At 42.1% G+C, this 15371-nt stretch overlaps 1 protein-coding gene and 1 non-coding gene across 2 annotated transcripts in view; both read left to right on the top strand.

Annotated features, from left to right (window-relative positions):
- LOC145400804 (voltage-dependent T-type calcium channel subunit alpha-1G-like) overlaps nucleotides 1-15371 on the top strand; it is a 470580-nt gene that overhangs the window by 335259 nt on the left and 119950 nt on the right. The window lies entirely within an intron of this gene.
- LOC145400882 (5S ribosomal RNA) lies at nucleotides 9875-9994 on the top strand. Its single transcript, XR_013897507.1, has one exon. It is a non-coding gene; the product is annotated as a 5S ribosomal RNA (ribosomal RNA).

The following is a 15371-nucleotide window of genomic DNA, read 5'->3' as shown; positions in this document are numbered from 1 at the left end:
TGTATGTGAGCATATATATATATATATATATATATATATATATATATACACACATACATATATATATATATATATATATATATACACACATACATATATATATATATATATATATATATGTAAGTGATGGTTATTGAGAGAGAAGGTGACTCCCAGTGCAATGTAACAGTAAATGGAGAGAGACTGGAACTGGTGAAAGAGTTCAAATACCTGGGTACAGTGATAGAAAAGAGAGGAAAATGTGCAAAAGAAGTTGAAAGTAGAATGACACAAGAAAAGTAGCTGGTGCAATGAAGGCCTTGAGGAGAAACAGAGGCTTGAGTGTTGCAGCTGCACGAGGCTTACATGAAGGAGTGTTAGTGCCAACTTTAACATAGGGATGTGAGACTATGGTGTGGGATGAAAATGAAAAGTGAAGAGTGAGAGCAATGGAGATGGGACTGTTGAGGAATGTATGTGGAGTACAGAGTGTGGATACGATATGAAATAATGTGATTTGTGAAAGATGCGGAGTGAGGAAGTCGGTGGACACCAGAATTGAAGAGAGTGTACTGAGATGGCATGGTCATATGGAGAGAATGGATAACAACAGAGTGGTGAAGAAGGTATATTTGAGCGAATTCGAAGGAGGGAGGAGGCGAGGTAGGCCAAGGAGAAGGTGGAGAGGTGTGGTGGATGAATGTGTGAGGAAGAGAGGTTTGGAAGTCGGTGAGTCTAGGGAACTGACAGGAGATCGAGCTGGCTGGATGAATTTTGTGAGAAGTGCATGATCAGGGATTTTTGGCTCCCCTTTTCAATGTGGCAGCGTCTGGATTGACTCTGTCGGATACGATTATGTGAAGATACAGAACGTGGTGAATGTTTTTGGTGTATCCGATAGGGGGCTTGAATGATGAGTGAATGGAAGCGTGACCCACTGGATTGGGCAGTTTTGGGCTGTCTGGACATTGCTACTCCTCACCCTGCCCTTGGGTGGGAAAGGAGGTCTGGATGATGATGATGATGATATGTATCTCTCTCTCTCTCTCTCTCTCTACATTAGATAGATAGATAGATAGATTTAGATATGTGTGTATATATATACATACAGGTATATATATGTATTTATATACATACATACATAGAGTAAAAGTCCTGTAATCCGAATCACAGGAGACCAAGGGCCTTTCGGACAGTTGTTATTTTTCAGACTATTGGGAGAGCCCTTTGAAAACAGTAGAAGTATGTACATGATCATTAAATAAACACTTGACATTATTTGGGTTATTGTTTTACTCACCGGAAATGTATAGAAGTGTAGATGAGTAGTTGCAGGCAGGTATAGGCATACCCTGGTTTAGAGATCTAATTGGTTAGGTAAAACCCCATCGTTAGGTGGGGTATCATATATCGGGGTACTTTTAACATGTATTTCAATGTGGACCATTTACCAGCCTTGAGTTTCCCCCCAAACCAAGTCCAAAACCCAACCGGATGAGACCAAAAAACAGGTTTAAAGGCAATCTAAATGGCCTAACAGCTGTCATGGAAGCTAACCTAAGCCTAACACCTGTAAATAACTCACTGAAAGCAACAAATCAAATCTGAATATCATCAAATAAAAGTCTGGAAAAAATTAAGCTTAGTAAACTTCACCCAACCCGTGGCTAAAACACATTAATTGAAGATAAAACAGATTATAAGTCAACCTAAACACACAGTTTTAGTCTAAAATATCATCAAAATTGGTAAGAAAAATAAAAACCCATCATTAAACTGGGGTTTGGCCATCGTTAGGTGGGGTATGGTGCAATTTCTACCCCTATCGTTAAGCCGGGGTATCGCATCTAGGAGTAACGTATATCGAGGTATTACTGTACGTCCAAGTCCAAGGGCAAGCGCAAGCCAGATAAATCCACAGATAAAACCCAGGGAAATAAAAAAAAAAGACCAGAAAATTTCAAAAAATTTTGCCCTGAAAAATAAGGAGTACAGAATTTGGATTTTCAGATTTTTGGTGGTCGGATTGGAGGACTCTTAATATATATATATATATATATATATATAGTACAGTGGGCTCACCTACTGCACGAGCTCATAGTGCATGAATTGCATTGTGCGCGAGTGACCAAAAATCATAACCATAAACCTTGAATGCGCGAGTTTACCTCACAGAATGCGACATAGAGGCAAGGAGTAGCTCAAAAACTCCATTTTCCATGGGTACGCGACCCCCACCCCCACACAGCGTGCCAATAGTGACCTAGAGGCTCACGGGGAAGGTGCTCAAAAGGAGTCTACAGTAAGATCTTGCCAATAACAACTTCGACAATAACGTTTTCGGCAATAACAGTAAATAAGAATAGATCCCCAGTTTCTATAATAGTGACGGTTATATCGTGAATACCAAGATGTTATAATGCCAATACGTCCATAACAAAATGAGGAGTGAAACAAACAAGCAAGAAGAGATGAAGGAAATTGCCGAAGATGTGAGCAGTAGCAAGGAGGAGAGGGAGGGATCCTTCCCTCACCACCTCCCCTAACTCACCTGCTGCCATCCCCTATTCCTCCAATGCCCCACCTGACTCACCAGCTGCCTCCCCCTCCACCTCCACAGCCCCTCCTGACTCACCTGCTTTACCTGGCATACCTGCAACCCCCACCATAATGACTGGTGCTGCATTCTGCAGGAAATGTAACATTCGACAGGTCGTAAATGTCTTTGTCAAAGCCTGGAATAATGCAACATTGGCAACCGTTAAACAAGCTTGGTGTGGCTGGGGTGGCGATGGGGGCACTCAAAGTGTGTTGCCGTGCCTCAGAACCCCTGTTATTTAAGTCCATCAGGCCTGTTGTCTACCGTTGTTAAGGTGACTGCCCATATTTTTTTTTATTGTAGCTATACCTGTAGTACAATGTCTGAAAAATTTGACCTTTATTATGTCTCTAAGGGCCAAAAAAGATCCTAGTATGAGGGGGTACTGCCCATATGTTATTTTTCCCGTAAGATTATGTATTCTCAATGCGCGAATTCGCACTGTGCGAAGTCGTGGACTGCCCAATCTCTCGTGCCACATGTGAGCCCACTGTATGTATATATATATATATATATATATATATATATATATATATAATGTATATATATACAGTGCTCATCAGAAGTATCGAGTGCCTGTGGCAGGGCGCGCAATACTTATGGCCAAAAAAGAATCACCCGTTTTTGGTACTAAAAATTGAGCCAGATGTTTGGGTCGCTAGCATGAAGTCACGGGAGCTTGAGGCCTTACTACTCGCTGGTTGGTTCCCGCCTCAGTTGCCTATGGGTTGCGTGAGAGAGAGGAATTCCGCTGCATCTCCCTCTCTTCTTGCGCCATTTTTTACCTAGTGTCCTGCAGTGTTTTGGCTTTCGCCACTTTGTTATGGCACCTACCCGTGAACTGTCGAATGAAATCATATCCCAGATCATTGCTCTAAAGGAGGCAGGCCACCCCATGAAGGAAATTAGTGAATTGGTTGGTGTGGCTCGATCAACAGTGTGTAGGTGATGTGCCTGTTTTCGAGTGGAAAACAGTGGTGACGTTCCCACAAAGAAACCGCGGTCTGGTAGGCCCAGGAAAACTTCCCCGAGGTCTGTTAATGTTTTAAAACATGCAGTGGAGTCTAACCCTCATGTGAGTGCAAGGAAAATAAAGGAGAGCAACCCAGAAGTGTTTGGTGAGGTTTCTGTGTGCACAGTGTCTCGAAGACACACAAAAAAACAGCGACTTTGTAGGCTTGCCTTTGCCAACAAACACCTTAATGGGTGAGGAGCAATGGTTGTCAGTGTTGTGGTCTGATGAGGCAACGTTTAGTGTTACCTGTAATCGAGGAGCACGGGTGTACCAGCGCAAAGGTAGTAACCCGCTTGACCACCGTTACATGGAAAGCACAGTAAAACACCCTGATTCACTCATGGTATGGGCTTGTTTCTCTGGTAAAGGTTTAGGGAAGCTTGTTCTGCTTCCCAAGAACTGGAGAATGAATCAGGACGTTTATCTGGAGTTTCTTTGTGATCATTTACCTGAGTCCTTCGAGCTCACAGGTGCACGAGTTTCAGCAGGACGGTGCACCTGCTCATAAGGCTAAATTGGTCACCAATTGGCTTTGTGACTGCGAGATATCATTCATGAAAGACTGGCCAGGAAATAGCCCAGACCTCAACCCAATAGAAAACCTCTAGTACCTCGTAAAGAAGAATCTCCAAGGGAAGGACATGAGCTCTCTGCCTAAGCTGGAAGCAGCCATTCATGACTCCTGGTACAAAATACCCCTCCAGCACCTCAGGAACCTCGCCCTTTCACTTCCAAGATGTCTCAGGTCTGTGAAGAAGCGTAAAGGATGCCCTACGAAGCACTAAAGGTAAATAAAATGCATTGTTTATATCTTTTTTCAATGTTGAAAGGTTTGTTTCATAGGAGGGACGCAGGGCGCTCGATACTTCTGACGAGCACTATATATATATATATATATATATATATATATATATATATATATATATGTACACTCAATCCTCGTAAATCGCGTGTTCATAAATCACGAATTCGTAAATCACAGCTAGGTGGCCGTCAGACTACCAGCAACCTTAACCCCTTCTTTACCGAAAATGTGTTTTGATGTACCCCCGTACATCGCCAGTAAACACCCGTGAGACACTGGAACCACTACCATTGTACGCTGGTACACCCTTTAATGAATGGCAGCTTATGGGCCCCAGGGGAGCCCGGTAAGGCTGTTTCTGAGGACCTCGGGGTAGCAACAGCTCTGTGTTTTGACAACAAAGACTGTGACAAAGTTCTGACGAATTCTGACGTCATAAGATACCTCATGACTGAGTTGCGGTGGCGCCAATGGCTTGCTCACTCATCTGTGATGTAACCTCTTTTAGACCAATCATTATTTTATTTATAATTTCTGCTACAGATATCGTACTATATTTTCTGCTGACATACGGCAAAATTTACACCCTTTGGCCTGCTTGAGAGAGTCAGTTACCACGCACTTGACCATGAGAGAGGGTGTACAGGATATTTTTCTCTCATGGCGTCTCTGGCAGATTCCGATAGTGACGAGTTTATTCCCCACGAGGATACTTATTTAGATGTATCAGATGATGATGCAGCAGTGTCTGATGTGTCAGTAGATGACTGTGATCCTGAAAATGATAGCAAAGTTGATGTGAGTGAGGAGGAGGAGGAAATTAGTAGCGAGCTTAGTGATGCTGCACTCTCGGCAACAAGTGGTTCAAGGTCGCCATCACCATCACGTGTGTCCACACACTTCATGCTCAGCTAACAAGGTAAATAAATAAGCCATCAATCTGTGCAGGACATTTTCTTCAAGCCAGTTTGTACAGTAGTTACCTGGGTAACAGTACTTTAGCATAAGATATGTAAACTTATATACCGTAATGATTTATTTTATAATATTTTTTTATTACCAACATCATGCTGGGTTTATATGATCATCAGTATACAAACAAATAAAAAAGAGTGAATGGTTTCGACATGGCAAAAAATATACACTACCCCTGACACTACGGGAGGGGGAGCCATCAGGTCGGTATGGGAGGTAAACGTAATGTTTACACTGGGGGGAGGGGTCGGTAAAGAAGGGGTTAAATCACTGTTAAGTCACGAAAATCGCGGATCTATGCACCCAAGTGGGCCTTTTTTGAGGCGAACCATAAACCGCGACATTCAAACTGAAAATCGCGACCCAACAACCAATCACTGCGCGTCCCTGATGGCATACATGTATACTAATGCCGCCATGTTGTTGTTCTTGTCCCACTAGTCCGCACACTACAGACCGTCGACGTGGAGTACAAGAGTTACCTGCCTTTTTTGTGCAACTTCCCCCTGCCTCCTACCTGCCATGGCCCCTCCTGACCCCCCAATGAAGTGCTTAAAGCAGTATGACGTCAAGAAGCTTCTGCAGTTGTTGTACAGTCAACGTTTGGAGCTCATTCATCGTGTTGAGAGGGTTTTCAAAGCTGGCGAAAGAGTTTGGGAAGAACAAGTGCTGAGAGGTTCTAAGTTCTTCCCAACACCATCCCACTCCATTCACTTAAGCAATTTCGTCATAGGATTAAGATGAGATCCCCTAACATGTCTTATCTATTTATTACATGCACTGAATATTCCTAAATTTGTATGTTTGTGTTTGATGGTGCCTGGATAGGTGTAGGTAGGGTGCTGTGGGGGCAAGTTGGCCAAAGTCTAGACCCAAATTAATTTTTCACATAAGAGTTATTATTCATATATCACAGAATTCGTAAATCACGGCAGTGTCCAGTCCCAAATTGCCACGATTTACGAGAGTTGAGTGTATATATTTATGTATATATATATATATATATATATATATATATATATACAGTAATTCCTATACACTCCGGACGCCCACTTTCCGGACACCCCACTTACCGGACATTTTGGTCCAGGGATCTATATTCCCAAAATTGCCCAGAAATCACAAAAAATTAGAAAAAATCCGACTTTTTTTTCCCCCATGGTAATTTGAAATTGCCGTGTGGCGCCGAGCAGCTGTTACACCATGGCCCCTTCACCCCTTCCTTCCTCCTTCCTCCCCCCTCCCCTGTCAGGGTTGCCATTTGGTATTTTTCATTACCAAATGTGGGCCAATTTGGTAATGAAAAATTCGTTTGGTAATGAATCAGAATAATGCATTACCAAATGGATTTTTCACATGTATGAGGATACACAGGATGAAGATGGTGGATTGTCTGCTGTCTCTGATTAATCTGCAAGCCTACATAGCATGAAAATAATCAGCATGCTGTTAATTATAAGGAGTGAATACATGTATTTCCACTTGTATTGTATATATAATTAGTGAAGAATAAATGCTAGCTTTACGAATTTGGTAATGAAGAGTTAAATTTGGTAATGAAAATGGAGGGGTTTGGTAATGTGGCTGTTGCAATCTGGCAATTGTGTTTCCCCATCAACAGCAGTGACTGCTTAACTTCGATGGTGAGTGGATGTTTATCGTAGTGGATGCCAAACGTACTCGTTTTATTTTTGTGAATAAACTGCAATACCTTGCCACTAGAACACACGGGAATTTACAGTGTTGTGCAGTGTTAAGAAATTAGAATTTAGAGTGCAAAGGATTAACTGTGAAGTGCAAACCTGGCCGTTGAAATTGGCGGTTAAAACTGGCATAGTGCAATCAACAATGTGCAGTGTTAAACAATTATAACTCACAGTGCAAAGAATTACTGTAAGTGCACCACAACACTGGATTACTGTATGTGCTTCAAGAGCATTTTCACCACTGCCAAAGCCTTAAGAAGGTGGCCATAGACGTGCTGTAAGTACCCTGGATGTGGTACAGTTACTTCTAATTCCTCATTCTTGGGTTCCTTTTCATTTATTTCATGCTTTATGTCCATTATTGGTGTGAATAGGGTCTTAAATAGGTGCTATGCATGTCCGGTAGGGAGTTATTTAGGTGGCTTTCAAAGTTAGGCTGGATTAGGGACCCTGAAGTACCAGTCCAGTAGGCAGGTGACCACTATCCGGACGGGACCAGTTTCCGGACATGCCTTTGGCTCTATTACGTCGGATAGTGGAGGGATTACTTATATATACACACGTTTGCCTGGTACTATTCGTGTCCAGTATGGTCAGCAAAAAGATAAAATACTGTATATGTATATATATATATATATATATATATGAGGCGTCTAGAACCAAAGGGGCATCGGCGCCAAAATGTACTTTTGAGTTATGACGCTTTAAAGTTGTGTTTATGGCAACGTCATAACCAGAAGGCAATAAACAAACCTTTTATACATCAAAATGATCACCAGCGCCTATGCTCTACATGTAAAGCCAAAAAAAACAAAATAATAAATAACGTAACCACAAAATAGGCAGTAAACCAAACCCCCAATTTATAAGTGGGCATAAAAACATATTGTAGGGATTTAAAAACACAGCAGAAAAAACATCAACGAATGTATTAATGTACAAAACTTTATTAACTGAAGATTCCAGTTCACTTAATATTAATAAACGAATAATTATTACTGTAATTTCACGTTTTTGACAACTAAAACTGAAATCAATGCAGTTATTATTTTTCCTCTACCATAATAGACTGAAATAATAACACTAAAAAAAAAAAAAAAGTAGTGTAGTGCTTAAGTAAATTGAGAAGGGGTAGTGGGGGGTTAAATGGTGGGGTCGTCATCTAGGAGATTGACATCCAACTCTGCCTCCTCGGTGCCACGCCCCCTCCCGCTGTCTCCCCTCACCACTCTCTTTTCCTCTTCCATTCTACCTTTTTCCACTTCTCCACACGCTTCTGACACTTACGAGAGGTTATAGGCACCACCTCCTCACTGTAACTATGTGATGAACTCATCTTGTCACCCCCCCTTCAACCCCAATAACAACAGCTCATCTTGTCACCAATAATCCACGATAAATGGGGTAAAAATCAAATACGTAATAATTATACACCTCAGTGAACACGGGAGGGAAGCCTCACCAGCACACCAGGCGGGCCACACGCTTGCTGATTGGCTGCTCTGGGGGAGTGGCAGAGAGTGAGAATGCTGATTGGTTTGGGCTGTGTGGCTTAGATGCCTGCCTGCTCTGATTTGTTCGCCCGGCAGCATGGACAAACCCACATGACTTTGAGCCCCTCTACCACTGTCCAGAAGGCCGAATCTTGTATGGCAACCAGTGCTGTCACTGAGAAGAGGGTTAAGCCTGTTGTCTCCCCTACCTAACTCAAAACCAGTATATTGGTGGGGATGCCCCTGTGGCTCTAGACGCCTCATATATACACACAAGTGGGCTCGCACAGTGCGCGTCACTGCAGTGTGCGATTCGCCTTGTGCACGAGTGACCAAAAATCATAACCAAAAACCCTTTAATGTGCAAGTTTACCGCACAGAACGCGAGGCAGAGGCAAGGAGTGGCTCAAAAATGCCATTTTCTACTAGTGCGCGACCATCCCTCACAGAGCGCGTCACGTGTCGTCATGTTGATGCGTGATGGAAGGCAGGACTGAGCTGTGTATGTCAAACATTAGCAAGATCCTTGTTGCCGTGGATAAGCTCAAGGAAGAGGTGAAGGCACAGGAAGTGAGCAACCTAAGAACGGAGGAACTTCTGGTTGGTATCGACAAACTCTTCCGTTTCTACACAGACAGGCACAGGGAAGAAATAAACAGAAGACAGACGCTCATAACAAGCTACACACAGTGGGCTCAAGTTGGTGAAATAGTGGAACCATCGACATCGTCTGCTCCTGATCCTGTTGAGGATGAAGAGGATGCAATGTCAGAAGTGTCAGCTTTGGACTTTGAAGGGTTTATGGCCGAAGTGAGTGACTTGGATGCTCCTGGGGAATGTGATCAAGAGGAGTCTGCGGAGGGAAGTGTTGGTGCGGTGGGGAGTGCGGGGCTGTAAGTGTTGCCGCGCCTCGGAACCCCTGTTATTTAAGGTCATCAGGCCTGTTGTCTACTGTTGTTAAGGTGACTACCCATATTTTTGTTATTGTAGCTATAGCTTTAGTACAATGTCCGAAACATATGACCTTTATTATGTCTCTAAGAGCCAAAAAATGTCCAGGTATGAGGGGGTATTGCCCATATGTAATTATTCCCATAAGATTATGTATTCCTAGTACGCGAATTCCCAGTGCACGAGCTCGTGCACCGCCCAATCTCTTGCACACTATGCGAGCCCACTGTATATATATATATATATACATACTGTATATATATATATATATATATATATATATATATATATATATATATATATATATATATATATATATATATATTGTATATATATATATATATATATATGGCCAACGGCCATACCACGTTGAGGTACACCGCTTCCCGTCCGATCAGCGAAGTTAAGCAATGTTGGGTCTGGTTAGTACTTGGATGGGTGACCGCCTTGGAACACCAGATGCTGTTGGCATAACGTTCTTCCTACGTGTCAAGTGGGGTTGGTGGAGGATTAGTGCCTCTCCCTGTAAAACAATTAACTCTAAGCCCTTGGCCACCCCATTTGGGATACATGGCGTCTGGCAATGAATGAATTAATATATATATATATATACGTATGTATAAAGTGCACTTACTAGTTTCACAAAATATACTTTAGCAAATAGCATTGATGCAAATGACTGTTCCTCTGCAAGGAGACTCGCGATTTTACTGAGAGCTTCGCGAGTCCTGGCACCAAGTGAGCGCATGCATACGCTTCTCCTCAGCCACTTATTTACAACATTGGTGAGCTTGATGAGCTCCCACTGGATTTTGAGAGCATTGATGTTGAGGCATCAGAAAGTTGTGGTGTGGGGAACTGAACAGTGGTGGCGGGGAGCAGTGAGAGGGCAGGTGGGGTAAACATACGCATTACATGAGGCAGTAGAAGCACCTTACCAATTCTGTTCATAGTTCTGCAGTTTGATTTCTTTATTTTTCTGACTATATTCAGGATGATAAATTCCCTTTTCCTGGTGAAAAATTTCCCACTGTTTTTATCATCACGTTCCTTAAGCCGTACCTGCAATTGTTTATGGTGTAATGGAAGAAATCTTACTCAGTGTACTGAAAGGTGGTTTTCATTTCCCAACTTCCCAACTGGATGCCAGGCAAGGTTAGGTTAGGTTAAGCTAGGTTAGGTTAGGTTAATTATTAGGTGCAGTTACGCTAGGTTAGGTTAGATTTAGTTAAACACTTAGATTAGTAGAGTCCTTCCACCATTACAGCTGACCAGTGAAACGTGTTGACACTGCAGAACGTAACTAAAAACAACGGAGGAAACAAATTTTGCTTGAAACATTTATATACCACCCCAGAAATTTTCAGAAAATATAACAGACTATCAGGAAGAAGAAGAACTGATTTGCTAAGGTGCTTCTACTGCCTCAAATAAAGTGTATGTTTACCAGCAGGTGGTAACTAACCTCCGCTCCCAGCCTCAGAACTTCATGAAGCAGCTCAGCCTATGCGTCATTGTTAGTAGAGTCTTTAGTATTACGGTTCAGTAATATAATATATTTGTGATTAACTGTACTATAATTTATAGTAAGGGTATTGTGTCATTAATGGGTAGCTATGGGAGAATGAAATGGCTGACCCCAAAAGCAATTAGCACTTATTACCTGTAAAGTATACGCATGAGTTTCACAAGTTTTAGGTGGTACCAATTAGACATGAAACTAGTGAGTGCACTATGTATATAGATATATGAATATTGTGTATATATATATATATATATATATATATATATATATATATATATACACACAGTAAAACCTCGATATAACGGACTTCAATATAGCGGAATTCGCTTTTATCGGATTCAAGGAGCCAAGTGGTCTAAATTCTTATGCATCAGGAAAAGTCCAATAAAGCCAGAAGCAGTCCTTTCTTTGAATAAACGAATAAACAAACAAACGGAGGAGATACCATAACATCGGTCCCTTCTCTCTCCTCCTCCATACCTTCCCTTCCTCCTCGTCCCCTCACCGGTGAGAGAGAGAGAGAGAGAGAGAGAGAGAGAGAGAGAGAGAGAGAGAGAGAAGGTAAAACTGAAAATGAAAATAACCGTGAAAATGAGCGTAACATTGAGGGTAAAAGAGAGCACACAAGTGAATATGGAATGTCAAAGTTAACAGAGAGAGAGAGAGAGAGAGAGAGAGAGAGAGAGAGAGAGAGAGAAAATAAATCAGAAATGACAAGTGGCGTTCCCTTGGCATAAACAAATGAGGGAGATAGGCATAACCTTGGTCCTTCCTCTCTCTCTCTCCTTATATATTTCCTCCCCTTCTCTCTGTCTCCGGGAGAGAATGAAAAAGTGAAGATTAGTGAAGGCATTGTGAAGGTGATAGTGAAGGTCGTGTGAATGCGAAAGTGAAGGTGAAAGTGAGGGCAAAAGTAAAAGTGAAGGTGGAAGGTGAAAGTGAAGTCAAAAGTGAAAGTGAAGGTGGAAGGTGAGTGAGGGTGAAAGTGAAGGTGAAAGTGAAGTCAAGTGAAGGTAAAAGTAAAAGTGAATGTCAAAGTGAAGGTGAAAGTGAATTCAAATGAAAGTGAAGGTGAAGATGGAAGGTAAAAGTGAGGGTGAAAGTGAAGGTGAGGGTGAAAGTAAATGTGAATGTGAAAGTGAAGATGAAAGTGAAGGTGAAAGGTGAAAGTGAGGGTGAACGTGAAGGTGAAAGAGGGTGAAATTGAAGGTGAAAGTGAAGGTGAAAGTGAGGGTGACAGTGAAGGTGAAAGTGAGGGTGAAAGTGAATGTGAGGGTGGAAGTAGACGTGAATGTGAAAGTGAAGGTGAAAGTGAGGGTGAAAGTGTGGGTGAAAGTGAGGATGAAAGTGAGGGTGAAAGTGAAGGTGAAAGTGTGGGTAAAAGTGAATATGAATGTGAATGAAAATGAAGGTGAAAGTGAAGGTGAAAATGAATGTAAAAGTGAAGATGGTGAAAGTGAAGGTGAAAGTAAAGACCAAGGAGAAAATGAAGGTGAAAGTGAAAGTCAAGGTGAAATTGAATGTAAAAATGAAGATGATGTTAAAGTGAAGGTGAAAGAAAAGTTGAAATTGAAAATGAAGGTGAAAGTGAAAGTGAAGGTGAAAGAGAAAGTGAAAGTGAAGGTGAAGGTGTGAGTGAAGGTGGAGGTGACTGTGATAGTATAAGAAGGGAGAGCAAAAGTGAAGATGAGTAAATAATTGTAAAGGGAAATGTGAAAATGAGAAAGTAAGGTTGCAAGTGAAGGTGAAAGGGAAATTCAAAATGAGTGATAGTGAAAGTGAGTGTGAAGGTGAAGTTGAATGTGAAATGAACATGGAAGAGAATATGAAAGTGAATGTGAATGTCAGAGTGAACTGAAAGTGAAGGTAAAAATGAATGGGAAGGTGAAGATGAAGGTGACAACGAAGACAAAAATACGTGAAGTAACACAGAAATGCTCAGTGCGGGGAGAGAGAGAGAGAGAGAGAGAGAGAGAGAGAATAAATGCATGAATGACAAGCAAGCCTCTGTGCATAACAAAAGGAGGAAGTCCTGGAGGACATCCTGATGTCACTTTTATCGGACTTCTGCTTTTTTCGGACTGGCTTGGGCCTCAATTAGTCCGATATAGTGAGGTTTTACTGTGTATATATATATATATATATATATATATATTTACAGTAATCCACATACTTTCCGGACGCCCAATTTCTGGACACCCCACTTACCGGACATTGTGCGCCTGGACCTTCGGAACCCAAAAATGGGCAAAAAATGGAAAAAATCCCCCCAAAATCCGAATTTTTTCCCACCTGTAATTTGGAAGCAATGAAGAAAGTTAAATTGGGGAAAGCCCCAGGAATTGATGGAGTGTGTGGTAAAATGCTGAATCATGGGGGAGAGATAGTAGAATGGATGTGGAAGATGTGCAGATTGGCTTGGGAGGAAGGTAGAGTCCTGGAGGATTGGAAGTCAGGTATAATTATTCCCTTGTACAAAGGAAAAGGGGAAAATGAAATGTGTGGTAATCATAGGAGCATTTGTCTTCTTAGTTTAATAGGAAAAGTGTATGGTAGGATACTTATTGATAGAGTTAGAGAAAGAACAGAGGAATTAGTTGGAGAAAAACAGGGAGGTTTCAGGAAGGGAAGAGGTTGTGTAGATCAGATATTCATTCATAGATCTGTAGCGGAAAAGATTCTAGAGAAGGGAAAGAAGTTGTATGCGGCTTTCATGGATTTGGAGAAAGTATATGACAGGGTCGATAGACAAGGATTATGGAAAGTATTAAGAATATATGGATGATATGGGAAGTTGTTGAATGCTGTGAAGAGTATGTATGATGGTGCTAGGGCTGCAGTGCGTGTGGATGGTGAACTGAGTGAATTTTTCTCTTTGAAGGTTGGGTTGAAACAGGGATGTGTCCTGTCTCCATGGTTGTTCAATCTGTACATGGATGGGGTAATAAAAGAGGTACCAGGTAGGGTAGTGGATGTTGGAGTGACCCTGGTGAGAGAGGGTAGTGTTTGGAAACTCCCTGTACTGTTGTTTGCAGATGATACTGTGTTGTTGAGTGAAGACAAAGGGGAGCTGCAAGGCTTGGTGGATGAGTTTGGGAGAGTGTGTAAGAAACAGAATCTAAAGGTGAATGTAGGAAAGAGTAAAGTGATGGTGTTTGAGAGAGGCGAAATCAGTGAATGTACAGCAAGGTTGGATGGTGAGGAATTGGAAAATGTGAGTACATTTATGTACTTGGGTAGTGTAAAGAGTAAGGATGGAGGTTTGGAGGGTGAAGTGCTTGAAAGGGTACAGCAGGGAAGAAAGGTTTCTGGTTCCTTGAAAGCAGTGATAAGAAACAGGGAAGTGAGCATGGAAGTGAAAAAGGTATTACATGAGAGTATTGTGATACCAACTCTAACGTATGGAAGTGAAGCTTGGACGTTGTTGGAAGGACACAAGTCAAGAGTGAGAGCAGTGGAAATGAGTTATTTAAGAGGAGCCTGTGGAGTCACATGGAGAGACAGGCTAACAAATGAGGATTTAAAGGAGCGTTATGGTGTGGATATGGATGTGATAGGAAGCGTTAGGAGGAATACACGAAGGTGGTTTGGCCGTGTGGAGAGGATGGAGGGTGAAAGACTGACGAGGAGTGTGTATGTGAGTGAGGAGAAGGGGGGGAGAGGGACGGGGAGCCCGAGGATGAGATGGAGGGATGGAGTGGAGAGGTATATGAGAGAGAGGGATGTGAGTTGGGAGCAGGGCAGTGAAATGGCGGGGGACAGGGTGACGTGAGGGCGATTTGTTTGTGGCCACCCTGAACGGGATTGAGGCGTCTGGCAATAGATAGATAGATAGAATTTGAAATTGCCGCACGCTGAACAGCTGGTTTACACCACTGCCCTTTCGCCCCTTCTTTCCTCCCCCCTCCCCCCTCCCCCCTCCCCTGTCAGGGTTGCCATTTGGTATTTTTCATTACCAAATGTGGGCCAACTTGGTAATGAAAAATTCGTTTGGTAATGAATCAGAATAATACAATACCAAACGGATTTTTCACATGTATGAGGATTTACAGGATGGAGATGGTGGATTGTTTGCTTTCTCTCATTAATCTGCTAGCCATCATAGCATGAAAATAATCAACATGCTGTTAATTATGATAAGAGTGATTACATGTATTTCCGCTTGTATATATAATTAGTGAAGAATAAATGCTGTCTTTACAAATTTGGTAATGAAAAGTTAAATTTGGTAATGAAAATTGAGGAGTTTGGTAATGTAACCGTTGCGATCTGGCAACTGTGTTTCCCCATCACCACTCCAACAGTTACTGCCGAACTTCGATG

Source organism: Coenobita brevimanus, chromosome 53 (genome assembly GCF_032717465.1).
Source record: "Coenobita brevimanus isolate Jiangsu-jjx chromosome 53, ASM3271746v2, whole genome shotgun sequence".
Lineage (NCBI taxonomy): Eukaryota > Metazoa > Arthropoda > Malacostraca > Decapoda > Coenobitidae > Coenobita > Coenobita brevimanus.
This window is presented reverse-complemented; position numbering and strand designations above follow the sequence as displayed.